The sequence below is a fragment of the Arachis ipaensis genome, chromosome B10 (genome assembly GCF_000816755.2).
Source record: "Arachis ipaensis cultivar K30076 chromosome B10, Araip1.1, whole genome shotgun sequence".
NCBI classification, from domain to species: domain Eukaryota; kingdom Viridiplantae; phylum Streptophyta; class Magnoliopsida; order Fabales; family Fabaceae; genus Arachis; species Arachis ipaensis.
The window spans coordinates 119,183,540-119,194,579 of record NC_029794.2 but is presented as its reverse complement, the minus strand read 5'-3'; positions in this window follow the sequence as shown (position 1 = coordinate 119,194,579).

Genomic DNA, 11,040 nt, shown 5'->3' with positions numbered 1-11,040 from the left:
GCTTTTTGGCATTGTTTTTAGTATGTTTTTAGTAGGATCTAGTTACTTTTAGGGATGTTTTCATTAGTTTTTATGTTAAATTCACATTTCTGGACTTTACTATGAGTTTGTGTGTTTTTCTGTGATTTCAGGTATTTTCTGGCTGAAATTGAGGGACTTGAGCAGAAATCAGATTCAGAGGTTGAAGAAGGACTGCTGATGCTGTTGGATTCTGACCTCCCTGCACTCAAAGTGGATTTTCTGGAGCTACCGAACTCGAAATTGCGTGCTTCCAATTGCGTTGGAAAGTAGACATCCAGGGCTTTCCAGCAATATATAATAGTCCATACTTTGGCTAAGTTTAGATGATACAAACTGGCATTCAACGCCAGCTCTCTGCCCAAATCTGGCGTCCAGCGCCAGAAAAGGATCCAAAACCAGAGTTGAACGCCCAAACTGGCACAAATACTGGCGTTCAACTCCAAGAAGAACCTCTACATGTGCAACACTCAAGCTCAGCCCAAGCACACACCAAGTGGGCCCCGGAAGTGGATTTATGCATCAATTACTTACTCATGTAAACCCTAGTAGCTAGTTTATTATAAATAGGACCTTTTACTATTGTATTAGACATCCTGGATTGTATTATTGATCCTGTGATCACGTTTTAGGGGCTGGCCATTCGGCCATGCCTGGACCTTTCACTTATGTATTTTCAATGGTAGAGTTTCTACACTCCATAGATTAAGGTGTGGAGCTCTGCTGTTCCTCAAAGATTAATGCAAAGTACTACTATTTTCTATTCAATTCATCTTGTTTCACTTCCAAGATATTCATTCGTACTTCAACCTGAATGTGATGAACGTGACAATCATCATCATTCCCTATGAATGCGTGCCTGACAACCACGGCGCCATTTCCAGGGAAAGAAAGAGCAATAAATTTTACATAATTAAAGTGTAATCACGATTCCGCGTACCACTTACTCTCTCATCAAATATCGAGAACTGCTACCCCTGTGGAGCATTTTCGGCATGCATTAGAAAAGGTTTGTTGTTCTAGCTAATTTTTTTTTTAATTCATTTTGTGAGTTGTCACAAAATTAAATAATTTGTTATTGATTGTTGTTGTAATTCAAAATACTGTTATGGATATTTGTCACTCTGTTATGGATATTTGTCATTATGCTGAATTTGTTTGTTGTTGTTATTATTTTACTTGCCATAGTTAATTTCAATTTATTTATTCATTAAAGACTTTATTTTTAGAAATTATTTTATTAAAAGTAATAAATCAAATTTTGACAATTAAATTAAAAATTTTACTTAATTTTATAATTATTGAATAATTTTTTATATTTAAATTATACAGCTTAACAGTTGTAAAAGAATAAGAATTTTATACAATTTAGTTAAATAATTGAGATTTTAGAATTTAATACTTTAATTTTATAAACAAAGAAAATTAATTATATTATTTTTAATTTTAAATTAAAATATTTGATTAAAAGTCAATTAGTAAATTAATAATCAAATAATATTTTCAAAATCATTTTAATAGATTAAATTAGGTTTTTAATTAATACTCTGTACCCCTAATTTTATTAAAATTACATAAACTACCCTAATCCTAACCTTCTACCCCCACCACATTTCCCTTACCCAAACCTAACACATAATTGCTTCAGGAAACAAGAAAAGAAAAAGAGAAAGAAATGAAAGAAAGGGAAGAACGGAGAGGGAGACATGGAAACGGGGAAGAAAGAAAGAAAGAAGAAAGGGGGGAGTCCAAAGGAGAAGGGAAAAGGGAAGGCGGCGCTGGTGGGCGTCATTGCCACCGTCGCCGCACTGTGTCACCGGCAAGAAGCAAAGCCAGACGAAAGAGAAAGATCGACGGAGGAGAGGAAGAAGGGCGTCAACGCTGTCGCAGAGAGGGAGAAGTGAGAAGCTGCCGAACTCCGCTGGTGCCACGAAGCCATTGGTGTCGTGCTCCGTCGTTGTCGCCTCAGACTGTCGCTATCACCGTCGCACCGCTCCTGCCGAGCCGCCGCCGAGTCGGGAGATTGAGGCAGAGAATGAATGACATAGAGAAAGGGAGAAGCGCGACAGATGAGAGGGATGGGAGCGTTCCCGTTACCATTTTCTCACCTATTCGCCGCCACTAGGGTTTAACGCCACCACGCTGCCTTAGAGACGCTGCCATCGCTGAGAGTCCTTCGCAAGAGAAAGGGAGATGACGAGAGAGGATGAAGTGGGTCCTTTGCTGCTGCCTGACCGTCACTGAGTTGTAAGCTATTGTTAGAAGCATTGGTGGAGATTTTGCCGCTGCCAGAACCACCGTGGAGGTTGTTAGGACTGCTGCTTGTGTGGCTACGTCGTGGTGGTTGTAGCTGCCGTCACAGTCATCGCCCGAATGCCCTGGAATTTCTATTGTCTTTCCCCAATTCAAGTTCAGTGTCACTACCCTAGTCTAGCCTTTTTCCTTGATTCTGTTTCACTTTTACACGCTAACCTGCCTTGGTTTCATTTATCTATTTGTTCTGGTTTTAATTCCATTTTAGTTTCGGTGTTGTCTTGAACTTTCAGTGTTGTTTCTGCATTTGATTTCATCAAATTCGAATCCTGCTGCAACCATTGTCATTACAATAACAACAACAAAGCCTTGTCTCACTAAGTGGGGTCGGCTACATGAATCAAATAACGCCATTGTGCTCTGTCATGTATCATGTTAACAGAGAGACCGTTTACATGTAGATCTCGTTTGACCACCTCATGGATGGTCTTCTTAGGTCTTCCTCTGCCTTTTGCCCCTTGTCCATCTTCCATCTCATCCACTCTCCTGATTGGATGTTCTATCGGTCTTCTTATCACATGTCCAAACCACCTGAGATGCGATTCAACCATCTTTTCCACAATGGGTGCTACTCCAACTCTCTCCCTTATATCTTCGTTCCTTATTTTATCCAATCGCGTATGACCACTCATCCATCTCAACATCTTCATCTTTGCCACACTCAGCTTATCCTTGTGCTCCCCTTTAGCCACCCAACACTCCGTACCATAAAGCATAGCCGGTCTTATAGCGGTGCAATAGAATTTACCTTTAAGTTTTAAAGGCACTTTTTTGTCGCATATAAAATCAGATGCACTCCACCATTTTGACCAACCTGCTTGGATCCTATGATTTACATCCTGTTCAATTTCTCCATTATCCTGTATGATGCACTCAAGATACTTAAAACTTTTAACTTTTCGTAGGATATTTTCTCCAATCTTCACCTCTATATTAGGGTTTTCCCTTCTCAAAATGAACTTATATTCCATATATTCCGTCTTGCTATGGCTTATGCGCAGACCATACACTTCTAGAGCTTCTCTCCATAACTCCAAATTCTTATTTAGGTCTTCCTTTGACTCTCCCATAAGGACGATATCATCAGCAAAAAGCATGCACCATGGAACAGGCTCTTGGATGTGCTCTGTGAGTACTTTCAAGACTAACGTGAAAAGGTATGGACTTAAGGATGATCCCTGGTGTAATCCTATACCAATAGGAAATTCCTCTGTCACACCACCTTGAGTCTTCACACTAGTTGTGGCCCCATCATACATGTCTTTAATTGCACGAATATAGGCGATCCTTACTCTCCTCTTTTCTAAAACCTTCCATAAGACCTCCCTTGGTACTCTATCATACGCTTTTTCCAAATCAATAAACACCATATATAGATCCCTTTTATTAATACGATACCTTTCCATCATCCTTCTTAATAGGTATATCGCTTCAGTGGTAGATCTGCCTGGCATAAATCCAAATTGGTTCTCTGTTACTTGTGTCTCTTTTCTCAACCTCCATTCTATCACCCTTTCCCATAACTTCATTGTGTGACTCATAAGCTTGATCCCTCTATAGTTTCCACAACTTTGTATATCCCCCTTATTCTTGTAGATAGGTACCAAGGTGCTCTTTCTCCACTCATCAGGCATCTTCTTTGACCTTAAAATCTCATTAAAAAGCTTGGTTAACTAGTTGATGCCTTTTTCTCTAAGACCCTTCCAAACTTCAATCATAATATTATCAGGTCCTACTGCCCTGCCATTTTTCATCTGCTTTAGAGCCTCTTTTACCTCGAAGTCTCGAATCCTTCGATAGTAGTCAAAGTTTTGATCTTCTTTCCTTGTGCATAACCGACCAAGGCTTGGAAGAGTCTTCTGTCCCTCATTAAATAACTCGTAGAAGTAGCTCTTCAACCTTTCATTAATCTTCTCCTCTTGAGCCAACACCTCTCCATCCTTATCCTTTATGCACTTAACCTGATCCAAATCTCTCGTTCTTCTTTCACGGCTCTTTGCGATTCTATATATACCTTTTCTCCCTTCTTTCGTGTCCAAAGACTGGTAGAGACCCTCATATGCTCTTGTTCTTGCTTTACTTACAGCCACTTTTGTCTCTTTCTTAGCCGCCTTATATTTTTCCCAATTATCTGCATTGTGACATAAAGACCACTCTTTGAAGCACTCCCTTTTTATCTTTATCTTTTCTTGTACACTCGCATTCCACCCCAGGACTCCTTGTCTCTTAGTCCTATTCCTTTAGATTCACCAAACATATCTTTTGTTGTTCTTCTAATAACTTCTACCATCTCCCTCCACATCTCTTCCACGCTTCCATTCACATCCCACTTTGCCTCTTCTCCTACCCATCTTAGGAAGCTTCTTTGTTCCTCACCTTTCATCCGCCACCACCTCGTCCTTGGGTTCTTCGTATGATGTCTTTTCCTCAACTTTTGCTCAACGCAAAAATTCATGACGAGCACCCTATGTTGTGTTGTCAAACTCTCTCCCAGGATAATTTTACAATTAATGCAACCATTGTCATTACCGTAGGAAAATTGACACTGCTGCAAATTAGGAAGAAAAGGTGATTATCACATTTAAATTCCACGATTTTGGCTAATTGAGGTAGGGGATTGTTTTAAAGTTAAAATATTTTGGGGTTGAATACCTGATGAGTTTAATGGATTAATGCAAGTGAATTAATTTCTGTGCTTGAAATGATTTCCTGCTGTGATTGAAGTTGTGGCTTAATTGATTATTGATTTGTCAATTTTTGAGTTTCTGGCAAAAATGATTGAATATGTTGATTTTGAACCTTTGTTTGAAATTGGTTCTTATTGATTATGAAAAATGGATTTGAAAACGTTAATTTGAAATGTTGGTTTTGATTGAGTCGATGTTGAAAAGAGCAGACCCGTAATGGGTGGCAAACTCCAGTTTTTAGGGGAGGTGCTGCCGGAATTTTTCTAAGAATTTTGAAGAAGTTTTGGTTGTGATTTCGAAAATGATTTTGATTTAAGTAAATTTAATAAAAGAAGTATGTTTTGAATGTTTTTAAAGATTATTAAAGAGAATTGGATTCTTATGATTTGGTTAACTTGTGGTTTTAAACTCATTTGATTTCTAACGATGAAAAGAGATTTGATTAACTAGCAAAATACTTTAAAATAGTAAATTGAGTATAAATTCAAGGGTTTGGGAATAGGAAAGTAAGTTTAAGGTTTTTAATGAAATTGAACATAACAGTTAAGAGGAAGAAAGTTATTTTAAGAAATATGATGAAAAATGTATGGTGTTGATCTGGAGGCGAGTTTAGTGAGTTGTTTGAATGTTGTCTTTGAAATTGAGGTGTGATTTAGTGACAATTGGGTTGTTTGAGATCTGGTGATGATTCTGGTTAATTATAGTGATGTGGGACGATGACTGTGATTGATGACGTTGGTTATGATATTGACGACAAGACTCGTGATGAATGAGACATGATTGAGAATGGTGTGGATATTGATGAATTATGATTGAAATATTCATATAGCTTATTTATTTGAATTATCTGAGATGCGAGTTTCCCTGGGTAAAGTATCGTGCCTTGCCACCACGTGTTCCAGGTTGAGACTTGATACTCTGTTGACCCTACAACGTAAGGGTGACCGAGCACTTATAAATTCTCAGGATTGGTACCCCCATTGAGCGATTTGATATATATATATATATGAGAAAAAACTATGCATAGACTCATGGGGATGGGCATCGGGGGACAGTTCAAGGGTTTAGCAAACCGGACTTGTCGAGTTAGCTTGATAACCGACAGATGAGACTCATCAGCCATAGGATAGGCATGCATCATATGTATTCGTATGTTTTGATTGAGTGTGCATTTGTTTTGGTTTGCCTAATTGCTTAGCCATGTTTATCTGCTATTTGTTTTACTTGATGTACCTGAATTCTATCTGTGATTTCTTTGTTTGCCTTGTATGTGTTTGTTTACCTGTGAGATCCTCTTTGGTGGAGGCGTGATGAGGATGGTTTCTAATTTGTGGTGATGGAGGTTGAGGTGGGATGGATTAGGTATTGTCTTATTATTCTAATTTATGTATTAGTTAGATAGAATTGGGCGAAGTAAGTTGGTGGGTAGAAAGTTCTTTGGCATGTCTTTAGTCCTTTTCATTCCTTTAAACTTTTCACTTTACTAATTTGTAAATTAAAGAAAACTTTACGACTTTTCAAAGTAAGTTTTTACACAACTTTTCCAAAAAGTTGTTTTATGGATAAACTGTTTTTATAATAAAATTAATTCTATTTGCAAATATTTCTTTGCTTTGATGGTATTCCCTTCCCTACTGAGAACGTGGAGTTTGTTCTCACCCCAATATCTTCCACCCTTTCAGTGACACAGGTTCGAAGACTCGGTTTGAAGCTGCGGGTGATTATTGACTTTATTTATAAGTTAAGTTACTTTCATAGAGTTCCTTCGCTTGTTGCTTAAGATTTTTATTTTATACAGAGGGATAGGTGTTGTATCTGAATTTTATTTTTGATTTGATTTACTTGTATAAGATTTATTGTTATTATTAATTAAATGAATATTATTACTTGGTGATGTTTGATATATGATTTTTAATGAGTTGAAAACAATTTTCTAGTATTTTATTAAAGATTGAAACGCGATATTGAACTAAAGGCTCAATATTAAATAGTTAATAAGGAAAGCATGTTAGTAAGGCCTTACTTTTGGTACGATCATGACGTTTTGGAAGTTGGGTCGTTACACTATTCTTACTGAGATATCAGAATGGAGGAGAACATGTGTTGATGAGTTGAGAACATTATACAATTGAGCACATTATACTTTAGTTCTTTCCTTTTTTTTTTTGCCATGTTACATGGGATAAGTTATTTAAATAATTCGTTATTAATTGTTGTTGTAATTCAAAATACCGTTCTATTGGTTTTTCATTTCCATCACACGTGACCCGGATTCAACAATGGTAGAATCTGGTATATATAGAATAAGAAAGTGGTAAAATTTCATTTACTTGCGGATATATAAGGCTTGTTATATATGCAATATGGTCTGGTCTGGTCCTGCAATATGCATTTTTAATAATCTGCTATTCTGGTCTGGTTTGGGGGTATGCAATATGCATGACCCTGTAAATGGCTCTGGTGGTTTGGTCTTGTATAAAACAATTAGAAATTTGTTTGAACTCTGCTGTTATGCTGCAGTTGTTTTTAATAAAGTTACTTATTAGTTATTAGTATTTATTTAAGTCGAAGTTTATTTTATTTCAGGCTTTCAATAGTTTTCTATTCATTATCGCTGCCACCTCTCTTATTCTGCTGCTCCTGTGATGCTGCTTTGCTGCCTTGCTACTGCTGTGATACTAATTATCTATTGCCGAATTGCTATTCGCTGCAACCTTTATTATTCTGCTTCTGCTTTACTGTTGTTGTAGTACTTAATTAATCTGCTGCTAGATTGCTTAGTATAATTTAGTTTTGTGGAGAAATAAATCAAATAATATGGGACATGTGTAAGGATAGGTTATGTGTTCAAATAAAATATTTGAAATAAAAATTAAAGTAGAGGCTAAACATAGATATATAATTTTTCTTAGAGAAGAAGATGGATGGCGTATGTGGTCTATTAAAGGTAATGTTGCACCAAATCAACCCTGGAATGAGTGACGACGAGGTAGCAGCCCTAGTGTAAGCTGCCCGAAATTCTCCTTTGGATGCATCAAGTAGCAGACCAAGAAATACTCCCCGCTCCTCCGAATCAACTCACATTTTACCCAACAATAATGTAAGTAACTATCTTTTTTATATTATTGTCAGAGAGATACTGATAAAAAAAAAAGAGGTGGTCACTGCCTTGTTGCTCTGGACTATAGAATTCTATTTTCCATGTTGAATTTTCTATTTGTAGTTCATGCTACTGTTGCTGGCTGAATATGCATTGTTGGTTATTGAATTTTCTGGTTGTGCATTGCTGATTTTTGGTTTTTCTTGCAAATAATAAAGTTGACTAAACCTATGTATTAATGCATTAAAAAATCAAGAGAATGGATTAGAGTGTGCAACTGTTTCTGTTACTTGATTATGTTAGGAATCAGTTAATTGTTAGTTAGTGGTGTTTATGCATTGTGTGGTAGAATATGTGTTAGTTATGTTGTTAGTGTATAAATAGGATAATTAAAAAGACGATATTATTCATGGCTCACTAATAGATTGGCATATTAATATTTTATCAAGTTGCAAAAGCCAAAAGTTCAATAAATTACAATTACTTGAAATTTTCTTTGTAGCCTTCATGACTCTTCTGAATGTGCTAAAACTTTAATAAAATTATATATATCTTATACCACCACCTCTTTTTTGTGTACTGGAGAATACCTCGTGTCATCTTCAATATATGCTCTTACTTTTTTGGTAAAATACAAGATGCAATAATATAACAATATTTAAAATTATGCAGCACAGTGGTGAAAATTAAACAATGGAGCTCACAATGGATGATAATACTATCCTGAAGTTTTATATGTTGTAAAAAAGTATGTAAAGGAAGTAGATGTGATAGTTGTTGGAATTGTAATTCTTGCATTAAAAATTCATGGGTAGTTGTTATGACTTTGATTTTTGGTACTTTGTTAGAATGCTATCATGTAATCAAAATTTATTTTTTTGGGTGACAAGTTTATGTATGTTGGATTGATTGATTTAAAATTATTTAAATAATTTTTTGGTCATTGTCTGTATTACTCTTTTAAACTATGATTTAAAATTATATATGAATTTTGCAAGGTTTTATTAGGAAGATTAATAAAAAAGAACAATAGATTTTTTTAACTAACTTATAGTCACGCTTAAAAAGAGTGGCCATATTATACAGTAGTCATCAATAGCCACGCTAAAAAAACATGGCCATAACCACACTATTGGAACGCTTCAAAAGCGTAGCTATATCTTCGGCTATTGGCACGCGTCAAAAGCATAGCCATATCTTCGAATACTGGCACGCTTTAAAAGTGTAGCCATATCTTCGACTATTAGCACGCTTTAAAAACGTAGCTATATGTCCACCAGAAAGCATGCTCTAAAATCATGGCTACAGAGTTATACATACTATCACGCTTTTAAGCGGGTCGATCGATAAAAGCGAGACAAAAAAAATTAAGTGTGTCAATAGATTGACAAAAACGTGACGATAGAGCAACCGACACGCTTGTAGATGTGACCGTTTTAAAAATGTGCCGATAGCTCAAAAAGTATGGCGAGAAGTTGTTGCTATGCTTTTTCCCACTTTTTACCATACTTTAAAAGCATAGCAAAAGCATGGTTTTCTTGTAGTGAAAAGATCGTGGACATTCTTTCTTTTTTAGGACATGTGATGTCCATTGATGATCATATTGAAACCATTTCACAGGGACTCGGTAAAGATTATGCTTTGTTTCTTAGTTCGGTTATGTCTAAATGTGATTCAATAAGCATTCTTGAAGTTGAATCACTACTTCTTGGTCATGAAGACATGCTGGAAAGATTTAGAAAAGTGGAAACAGGGATATCCAATCTAATTTCACCCAAACATATAATTCTTATGCTAGAGAAAATAGTAGAGGCTTTTCTAGAAGAAGAGCTAGAAGAGCAGAAAGAGGTGCAGATAGATTTTTCAGATTTCAAAGATCATCTCCATCAAGAATTCAATGTCAAGTTTATAGAAAATTTAGACAGTTATTTCATGTTTTCACATATTTGGCCATTAATTCTAATCAAATCAGCCTAGCATAGATTCTCAAAATTCAATTTGAGCTCTTCCACCACCACCACCATCCTCATACAACAATCCTAGAGCATATATGGTAACTCACTCCATTTTTTCTGAAATATCCTGGAATCCGAATATAGGTGCTTCGCATTACATAACTTTAGATCAATAAAATTTACTCACTGCTTCTGAATTCATAGGTTCTGACCATATCCTTTTAGATAATGGATCCAGTACTAAAATTGCTAATATTAGACATAGCTATTTGATTTTTTTGGATACTAGTAAAAAACTTTTACTTCAAAATCTTATACATGCACCTGAAATGTGTGAAAATCTAATTAGTGTTCAAAAATTCAAAAAGGATAATGATTGTTATTTTCAATTTCATGATGATCGTCGCTTTGTAATTTCACAGGCCAATCATCAAATTCTCCTATAAGGAGTACATAGAAATGGAGTCTATACTTTTGAATTTGTTGCTATTTCATGTCCACACAAAACTGATTGTGCTTATATTCAATTTTCTACTCTTTCTTGTAATAAATCACATAGTAGTGATAATCTTGTTAAATAAGATCAAGATGTATATCAGATTTTCTCTTTTTCTTGTAATTTAATGCCACCTATCTCTACAGATTTGTGTGCTCCTAGGGTGCATAGTACAAAGTATTCTTAATATCTACAGTAGCATGATTGTCTAGGACATGCTTCATCTAAAGTACTGAATCAGATTCTTTCAAGTTGTCATATACCAATTTCTTATTCAACAAGCAATGATACTTTGTGTGAATTTAGTTGTATGGCTAAAATGCATGCTCTCCCATTTTCCAATGATAAATTTCAATCTTAGCAACCTCTTAAAATGCTGTATATAGATATTTGGGATCCAGCTCCATCTCTTTCACACCATATTTTTTATATTATATCTCTTTTCTCAATGCTTTTACACGATATACTTGA